This window comes from Poecilia latipinna, unplaced genomic scaffold (genome assembly GCF_001443285.1).
Source record: "Poecilia latipinna isolate Pla-1442-1.1 unplaced genomic scaffold, P_latipinna-1.0 Scaffold709, whole genome shotgun sequence".
In the NCBI taxonomy this organism is placed as follows: domain Eukaryota; kingdom Metazoa; phylum Chordata; class Actinopteri; order Cyprinodontiformes; family Poeciliidae; genus Poecilia; species Poecilia latipinna.
In genome coordinates, this window is record NW_015113325.1 from 331,249 (window position 1) to 340,809 (window position 9,561).

At 37.7% G+C, this 9,561-nt stretch overlaps 1 long non-coding RNA gene across 1 annotated transcript; it reads left to right on the forward strand.

Annotated features, from left to right (window-relative positions):
- Positions 1–8,077: 8,077 nt before the first annotated feature.
- LOC106955149 (uncharacterized) lies at positions 8,078–9,522 on the forward strand. Its single transcript, XR_001426514.1, has 3 exons — positions 8,078–8,275; positions 8,416–8,481; positions 9,279–9,522. It is a non-coding gene; the product is annotated as an uncharacterized LOC106955149 (long non-coding RNA).
- The last annotated feature ends 39 nt before the right edge of the window (positions 9,523–9,561 follow it).

The following is a 9,561-nucleotide window of genomic DNA, read 5'->3' on the forward strand; positions in this document are numbered from 1 at the left end:
ACCAAAACTTCAACAAAAATGTTGAACTTTATTCAGCTGAATGTTTAGAAAACAGCTTTGCAAATTAGCGCATCAGAACTTCTTAGGAAAAATTTATCTAGGGGAAGCTAACCGCGCTAAAGGTTTTCAAGGTTAGCAAAAGCGCTAAGCTACAGAGTAGCACTGTATTAGCTTATTAGCAGAAATGTGCCAACCACTGCTCCTTTGGTCTTATGCTGCTTTCAGACCGAACGCAGCAGCAGAGGACGTTGTTCCAGACGTCTTATTCTTCGTTTAGCTGCAGCTTTTATTCAGTTCAGTTCATGAATACTTTGTTGATCCCTGAGGAAGTTAAATGTTGTAATTCATATTAATTCAGAACTCTTAACATCATGTTATCTTCTTTCTTGGGCTTTCTTCGTAGACTCTTCCAAACAGCCATATTGTTTCAGTGTCATGAACTTTAACCTTGAACCTGCGAGCTGAGTCCCTTAGCGTCTTACATGGAGCTCTTTGGGAATAATCAGTCCGTCTTGGCGTTGTGTCAACCTGTCCTGACTGATGAAGTCCAGTTTGTCTCTCTTACTTCCTGCTCTCTGTGGTTTTTCCATAGCGGCAGAACGCCGTGCCGTTGTTGCAGGCTCTGTTCAATCAGCTCTACCTCCTTTTACTGAACATATTTTAACTCCAAGATCATGAAAAATTGGTTGTGATTTTGTTAGATTTCCAACAAATTGCATTTATTTTAGCATTTTTGACATTTGAACAGATTCTTTTAACTGGATTTAGGTTGGAAAATGTACAGAAGTTCATAAAAATGCACTTTATATGTAGGACTCACTTTGCTGCAGACGTTGAGCCGAGGTGTTTTTAGACCAAATTACCTTTGGCAGCTGGGCTTAAGGATCTGTTAGAGAAAGAAAAGAAAAACTGTGCGTTAACGATGCTCCGAGGGTATTGCTGAATATTTCAAAGCACATCATTCCTCTGATGTTAGCAGACATTTCTACAGAGCCACACAGCAGCATGGGCTGAACCCGAGCGAGTTTATTCTTTTAAAGCGGCCCGTTTAATGGCCCATCAGTGGAAATGTGCTGATGTTTCTTACTGTGTGAAGCTGAGGTCTTAGCAGTCAGCACTCCAAACAGAACCAGAGAGGAATCCCTGGAAAGATAAGAAATTATTTATCACAACGGTAACCTGGCTGTATGATTGTGCAGCAACAGCGCCCTCTGTCGGCCACCATCCGATCATGTCATTAAAACACACAGCTCCTCTGAATACACCCGTAAGCGCATGCTGCCCTCTGCTGGGGATTTACATAAAAACATAATAAACCTCTTTAGTTTACAGTAAACATGTACACACAAACATCTCAATCAGAACTTTTTATTGTAATTTTTCACCAAAAAATGTAAACCTGCCCACAGGCTCTGTTTTAATATCAATCAAACCAATAAAAACTCTAATTTTCTGCATTTACAAATAAAAACAAACTACACTGAACTTCAATGTAATCTATACGTATTGTACAATAATCCTGCTAAGAAAAAAATGTGAATTTGAGTCTGGAAAAAATCAGATGTTTGAAATTGAGAATTTTTGGAAATCCTGAATAAAATCACTGTAGATGTTTTCTTTTGTTTGTAACTTTGACAGTTTGCTCCACTGGAAACAATTTTACCAGCCAAAGTGAATTTAAGATTACTGCAAACTTTTCCCCATCTGTCATTTTTTTGTCTTTTAAATTACATTCACATACTCTTAATGTAAGTTTGACCTCACTACACACTTCTCTGCTAATTTTTTCATTTGAAAACTATAAATTTGCTTCAGGATCTGATTCCTCCTTCCTTCCTTCATTCTGTAAATCAGTGAGATTTAAGGAAACTCTGGCCTCTAGATGGCGCCATCCACACGTTTTTGCCGCCAACCAGTTTCTCTTTGTGCCTTCTGACTCTGATGGTGACGGTTTTGTTTAGCTTTAAGTCTCTTCGTGAAGTTACACATTCAAAAATTAACAGCAATAATTTGGGTTATTTAGTCAGTCATAGGAGAAAAAAACAAAGGTTAATTTTTCAAACTCAGTGTCATTTTCACCATAAACCAATTTATAAATTTGAGTTTCCAGCTAAATATTAAATTACCAAACACAATATTTAGTTTACTAACTAAATATTTGATTTGCAAGGTAAGTATTCAGTGTTAAGCAAAAATATTTAGCTTGCAAGCTAATTATCTCTACATATATATTATATAATATCTTGCAAGATATTATCTCTATAAGCTCTGAGGTGGTTAGATATTAGCTCAACATTTAGCTAGTTTGGAGCTAAATTAATATGCAAAGTAACTTACTGATAAGTGGAAGTAGACTATCACAATAAAAGCTGGGTCTTGTGAACATTTTTATAAACTCTTGATGGTGAGCCGCACAGTTAAATGGCTCATCTTTTGTTTTAAGCTAAAATGTACAAGAAAAGTTGAAAGTTTGCTAAATAAATATTTAGCCACCCTCTAAAATAGTTTTTTTTTTTTTTTTAGCTTGCCAGGTATTTGGTTTGAGGATAGATATGTAGCTAACTAACTAAATATTTAGATTTAAATACATTTCTTAACTTGCTTGCAAAATATTTAGTCTGAAGCCAGATATTTAGCTAGTTAGCTGAATGTTTAGTTATCTAAATATTTAGCTTAAAACAGAAACATTTAGTTAGCAAAATGTTTAGTTTCAAGCTAAATATTTTGCTAGCAAGTTAAGAAATTTAATTTTCAAAAACTATATTTAGTTAGTTAGGCACATAGCCTGAAACAAATACTTAGACTTCCCAGCTAAATATTTTGTATATTCAGCTAAATATATTTCATATATTTAGGTAGCAAAATGTTTTGCTTCCTAAAAATACAAAATATTTAGCTAGCAAGTTAAATAGTCAGTATGAATCTAAATATTGAGTTAGCTAGTTAAATAAAGTAAAGGTTTAGCAAGCTAAAATATTAATTTAAAGGTTGTAGCTAAATATTTAGCTTGCTAACTCTTCCATTTACAAATTAATGAATAATTTGGTGAAAATGTATGTAAATAAACCTCTTTTTTTATTGCTGTTATTTTTGCCAAACGACTCGTTTGACTCATGTGAGATCACCCCTGGGCAAATTTATTCACTCTTCCGAGGAGTTTTTATACTTTTAAATGACTGTATTGTACGGAAAGGAAAGAAAAAGGATTAATTTGAGTGTTTAACCTTAAATAATCTAAATTACCACCCAGGCTGAATAATCTCATCCTCAGAAGCGAGGAGGTGATCTGATCTCTTTCTGCTTCGGCTTTGGGGGGAAGGGTGCGGGGCCCTCAGGTCCCCGGAGGTGAAACTCTATTAGCACCCAGCATGAAAGTCAATGAAAGGACCCCAGCGAGCGCCGGTCCCCTGACAGTATTAATGTTTAATGATATCTAAAAGGGCTAATTCCCCCAGCCCTCCCTGTTGCTCTCATTAAACATCCTCGCAGTGTCTTCACTTCCTGCGATTAGAGCGCTGACCCCGGCTGCCGAAGGACTCACCCTTCACCGATTATAAATTCATCTGCTCCGTCTCTTTTCCTCCTCTTTTCAGAAACCGGAAATGTTAGCGAGGAACGGCAGAATAGGACCGAATTAGAAAAATTAAAAAGTGAGTTCATGGACCGGTCATCGCTTTTGTAATACATTTTAATCTCTGAATAACTCTCTACTCTTTCAGTCAAACTGAAAGCTAAAGAAGGAACAGAAACAGAATATACGGTTAGGCTAACTCACCAAAACTACATAAAACTGATGTTACATGTTCAAACTCATGGTTCTTTTAAAGCATCTGATCAGTTTACAGCTGCTAGGTTTCATTTCTTTGAGGAGGAAGAAGCATAAACCTCACCTAGATCTTGACAAAAGTTCACAACTTAGTAAGTTTCAAACCTGAAATTATTTTGGCATGATTTTCTCGAGATAATCAGTTTGCTATTGTGGTATTTAAGGCTAACAAGCTAGTTAGTCATCTGAAGAAATAGGCTTCTGGTTTTCTTTAATGAGGAATTAGTATTGTTTTTATACTTGTACATGTTTTATTGTTTAATTTTGCTGTCATTACATTTGGAATTGATTAGTCAAATCATGTTTAATTGACATTTACAGCATATTTATAGTCAAATTAGCTGCAGCTGCTGGCCCTGGCCTCCCATCTCACACACTTTCACAGATGAAAGTGTGTGAAAACAATTATGCAACCATACATCTTTGAAAAGTAGAAGTGAAGCCTCCTGCACAACTAACAAGAATGCAGCAAGTGGTTTCTGGACGGTAAGTCAACCATAAAACAATTGTCTTTTCCAGCAGCCATAGCCCAAATGTCCTGGAACTGTGCTGGGGTTGCTAAGTAACGGGGCGGAACTCTGCTCATGTTGCTAGGTAACGGGGTGGAACGCTGCTCGTGTTGCTAGGTAACATCTAGACTTTGCGGGGGTCAGTAGGTGAAGAGCAGTTTTTGCTGATTTCTGACTCAACATTCAAAAGGTTTTTGAAATGACTCATGTTCTGACAACAGATAATATTAACTTATTGCTAAAAACTGTCTCGGTGTTTCTTTAAAACACCTGGGTGGTTTTTAGAAGCAGTAGAAACCTAAATGGAAATGGTGCTAACTGTGAATTTTACATAAAAGGTCTCCGTAAGTGTCAGAAAATATGCTGGCAGCTGAATGAAAACATTACAGTAAGTAAAAATAATGTGTTGCAGTGCTTTCTTTATTTCATTCTTTCTCTAACCTGAGGCGTTCGGCTCCAGAATATACGGTGACATTAAAAAAAACAGATGTTTCCCCCTGGCAGAGGAAACCTTTAACGCGCCACCAAGCATGCACGCACAACACCAATATATCCACGAGGACACACAAGCTCACGCATTGCAGGCCAGCGAAACGTCCGAGGAAATGCTTATTCCCACAAACTCACTCCAGAGAGACCGCGCAGCACTTAAGTGGTCACCGTCAGGAGCTTAGCTGGCCCCGGTGAGCATTTCTGAAACTGCTTGTTTGGTTAACTCTGTCAGCCAAACACACAGGAGCTCCATCATTCACAGTCCGACTCCTGGCTTCACTTTGAAGTCTTTGTGAGGAAGATGACTGGGCCTCGTCGTTTGTTAGGGGGATTAGTTTATTGGGGAGTGTGCATCTTAACTGAAGCAGTTCAAGGATTTCTGCATCAGAAGGTTTTTTGTTGCTGTTGTTGTTGAATGCTGACACTGAATGAGCATCATGCTAACACCACAACTGATGTGTTAGACAATCCCTACAGAGCACACAAAGCCGGAGTTTCCCCTTGATGGGCAGTTTCAGGTTGCTGAAGTTCACAGACTTCTGGTGTAAAGATTGTTGAAAAGCAGCTGCTGTAGCTTGATGGAAAAATATAAGAAAAACTGCAGCAACTGATTCAGTTTATTTATCGTCATTGTAGCGTCCCGGTTGAAAAGATGGTCTCTCTAACTGATGGCTCACGTTTCTTTATTCAACAGCCTTTGTACATGAACACACCGAAAGAGCTACAAACATACAAATAAAATATCATTAGTAACTCTTCATGGTTCTAACCTTTTACCTTAAACCTTACTTTATGTAATATCATTAAATTTACAATGTATTTAATTAACTATAACATTTCTATGTTACAAATGAACTAAAACGTATTCCAACTGTTTGACAGTTAATCAAATATTAACACCATTTCATGTCGAAACATAAACATCACGCTCAATAAATACAATTCACTCATCAAACCACCCACCTTGTTCCCTCATCAACCGAGCGCCAGCTAATTGATTGTCTGGACCTTAATTGGACTATTCCTTAGTTATCTCCCCTCAACCGTGACTCGTATGCTCGCTCACTCTCTGCACTATGTCCAAAACAGCCAACCGTCAGTTTGTGGAGATCGCCTAGCAACCTTGTCCCCCCCAAAAACCCCTCAAATCAAAACATCGGTCAAAAGGCAACAAACAACTCCTGGCCAAATGAGGAAACAACAACACCAAAACAAACCCCAAAAAACAACAACAAAACAAATGTGTATCAATAAAGTCATTTACAGTCATCACAAAGTCATAAGTCAAATACAGCAAGTTCAGATCAATAACAATACACAAATGACATGAATTATAGATGTGAGGGAGAGAAGAAAGGAAGTGAAGAAGGAAAGAAAGTAAAACGATAAATTAAGGAATGAAGGGAAGAAAATAAGTGAGGAAGGATGGATGGTCTACAGTTGTAAGCATTTTCTTCTGCAGCTTCAGTTTGTTCTCTTTAATCTCCAACTGGATACTTTCAATTTTACTCAAATTTACTGTTGCTTTCCTCAATAAAATTTTTAACTTTTATCTGATTCTGTACAACAATAAAACAATCCTGCAGCATCTGACCACCTGATACACAAACAGAGCGAGAGCAGCAACAGACATCCACCTACAAACGTCTGTAAAAAACAAAAAAATGATAACTGAAGGTCCAATATGTAGCTTTTATAAAATATATGTTTGTATGTATCTGTTGAAACTGTCACTTTGTTGTGACAATTTATGAGACCGTTAGTCCTTGAAAAAACTCAGCTCCTCCACCTTCTCCCAGTTCAAACTAGAAACAACCAATCGGAGACAGGAGGCGGGTCTTAGCACTGTCAATCACAATCTCGTGCCACACTGCAGTTAGCATAGCCTGTCGTCAATGTGGAGGCTAATTGACATAGCCACAGATGACAGCAGATAAACAGTTTTCCTGTAACGACGAGTTGTTTCTCTGCCATTAGCGCATTTAGCAGCAACTTCATGAAGGTGATTGGCAGCACTAAGCCCCTCCTTCTGGTTCTGACTGGTTGTTTCTTCAGACAGCAAGATAATTTTTTTTCACAGATTATCTGTGTCATAAACTTTTACAACATGGTGAGAGTTTCAACAAATATGTAAAAGATGTTTTACATATTTTGAATTTTTTCTTATAAAGAACATACATAATTACATAATTCAGCTTTAACAAAAGATTTATAACCTTTACATAATAATGAATTCAAAATGAAAATGAACATTGTTTTTGAATGAAAACACTTCCAGTTTAGTGATTTTTCTGTCTGTGATTCACTGAGTGGGCCTGTCCTTCATCATGTCTGTTACTGGGACCAGTTTAACCTTTCATCAGTCCCAGCAGGTGTTCTTCCCTTTTTACTCCTCCTAGATAAAGTGTGCATTTGAGTTGACTCTTAGCAGGACATCTATGCAAAGAATTAACACAACAGACTGAGCAACCTTTGTTTTTTCACCTGCGTTATGTGGATTTTCTGCATGCGGAGTTGCACACAGCGAGTTTCCTGCATGAACTGCAGGACAGGCGCAAAAAGCAATCGACCAGGCTTCCTCTGGAGATGGAATTGCTAGCCGTAAATCTTGAACATGGACGTATTTATGAGCAGAGACGTTTGCCTTTCCGCCGGCTCATCACACGGACTGTCTGCTGCTGGACTGCATGTTTGCTTTCTGCTGGCTTCACACACACACACACACACACACACACACACACACACACACACCCACACACACACACACACACACACACACACACACACACACACACACACCACACACACACACACACACACACACACACACTGTTCCATCCTAAACAGGAATAATAGGTACATGTACCTTTAAATTAGCTTCAGTAGACGCTCTTAACTGGCCCATCTAATGTTAGCACATGTTCTTCTGAACGGCAGCAATGTCCAAACTTTTTACAACATGAGCCAAAATTGTCAAGTCAAAAGCTCTGGTGGGTCAAAAAAATTAGAAAATGGCTCTTTGGGTTTTAAAGGGGAAAAAAAAATCAAAAAGCACAACAGCTGTTAATATGGAAAATGCTTACTACAAATTATTTTTCTGCCATCGTTTTGGCCCCCCCTCTAGGTGTGGCACCCACAGATAATGTGGAACACACATTTAAATATGGCTTTAATGATAATAATAATAAAAAAATCCTTTAAACTCTCATGAAAATGGGAAGATTTATTATTTTAACAGTTGTTAATTATTTTGGGTGAATTATTGTCATGACCAGCAATTAAAGGGTTAACTTTTCAGGAAGAAAATCGCTAGCATCGGTTTTAACCAATGAGCTCTTTCCAAGTGGCGCATTGTCCCGCCCACCACCTCCGTGGTTTCCTCCTTCATTTCCGTTGCGACTTGATCGCTGAGGTGCTAACTGAACGCAAAAGATTCACGGAAGAAGAGGTACAAAAAAACTATATAAAACGAATCGTTAGCAAACATTGCTGATGCTAAGAATGGTTTTATGTCTGTTTACTGTCGAAACGATGAGTTAAGTTCACCATTGTTAACTTGTTCGGTTCTCTCTGTGCTTCTGCTTGTAGAGTGAACAACCAGGAGGTTGGAGGCGGCGCCATTTTGTGCTGCTGTGCTGTCCTCTGGTGAGACCGGTGAGCAAATTATTTCACCTATTCGTTATTTATTTGCACCTTTATCAGTTCACTGTTGAATAGAATGTTTATAGGATTTATTAAAGAAGTAGTTTACAATTTAAAGTTTTATTTGCTTAAAAATGTGATTAAATTTGTAAAAATTTAAGCGATGACTAAATAAGCATTTAAAACCAATGCTAAGATTGCTACGTTTATCACTATTTTCAATGGAAAACATGGTTAATGTTGCAGGGAGTACTTCTAAGTGCTAACCTGTTGTGAAATGTTATTATTTGTAAATGTATTGTGTTTTTTTATGACTTTTGTTGACATGTCGGTTTTTTTTTTTGTTTTCGTTGATGTATGCTGGTAACTTGTGTGTTACATGCTCTCAAAAACTTTATTGCAGTTGTTTGCAGAAGAAAGTTTGAAATTGTTTTTAAATTTTAAACCTTGAATTTGCTCTATTTTTTTGACGAGTTAGATTTTTGACCTACATTTATAGCTATTTAAAAATCCAGTTATTCAGTTTTCAGTTAAACAAACTAAAAATCAGTTTGAGTTCCTATTTATTTGTTTTAATTTGAGAGTAAAGATCAGAGCGCCTGGTTCTGAGCTGATAATGGCTCTCTGGCGAAAGCTGCGGCATTATTAAACATGTTTTATCTCCTTATAGAGGAATCAAGCTGCTTGGTAATACATCTTAATGTAAAGAGTAAAATCAAGTAATATTTCCTGTCAGAAAAAATGATTGGTCAACAGTTTGCAACCAGTCATCCATCAGATTTATTAAAGCCGGCACTTTTCATCCGCAGAAAAAATATGTACCAGTCAGGTGAAAACCAGCTGTGCAATAAGCACACAGAGGAGGAGGAGGAGGCCGTTTCATGATGCATGGAAAATATTTGGCTGACTTTGTATTAATATGGTGCTGGGATGCAGTGGATGCCTTAAACAGCCTCATTGTGGGAATTATATTTCTGTCTAGGGAGAAAAATCAGAGTTTCTGAACTGGACCCAACTCTGGAGGGTTGTAAATACAATCCAATTAAAATTAAAGCTCCGCGGAGCCTCAAGCGGCCCTCGCAGCCAAGCGCC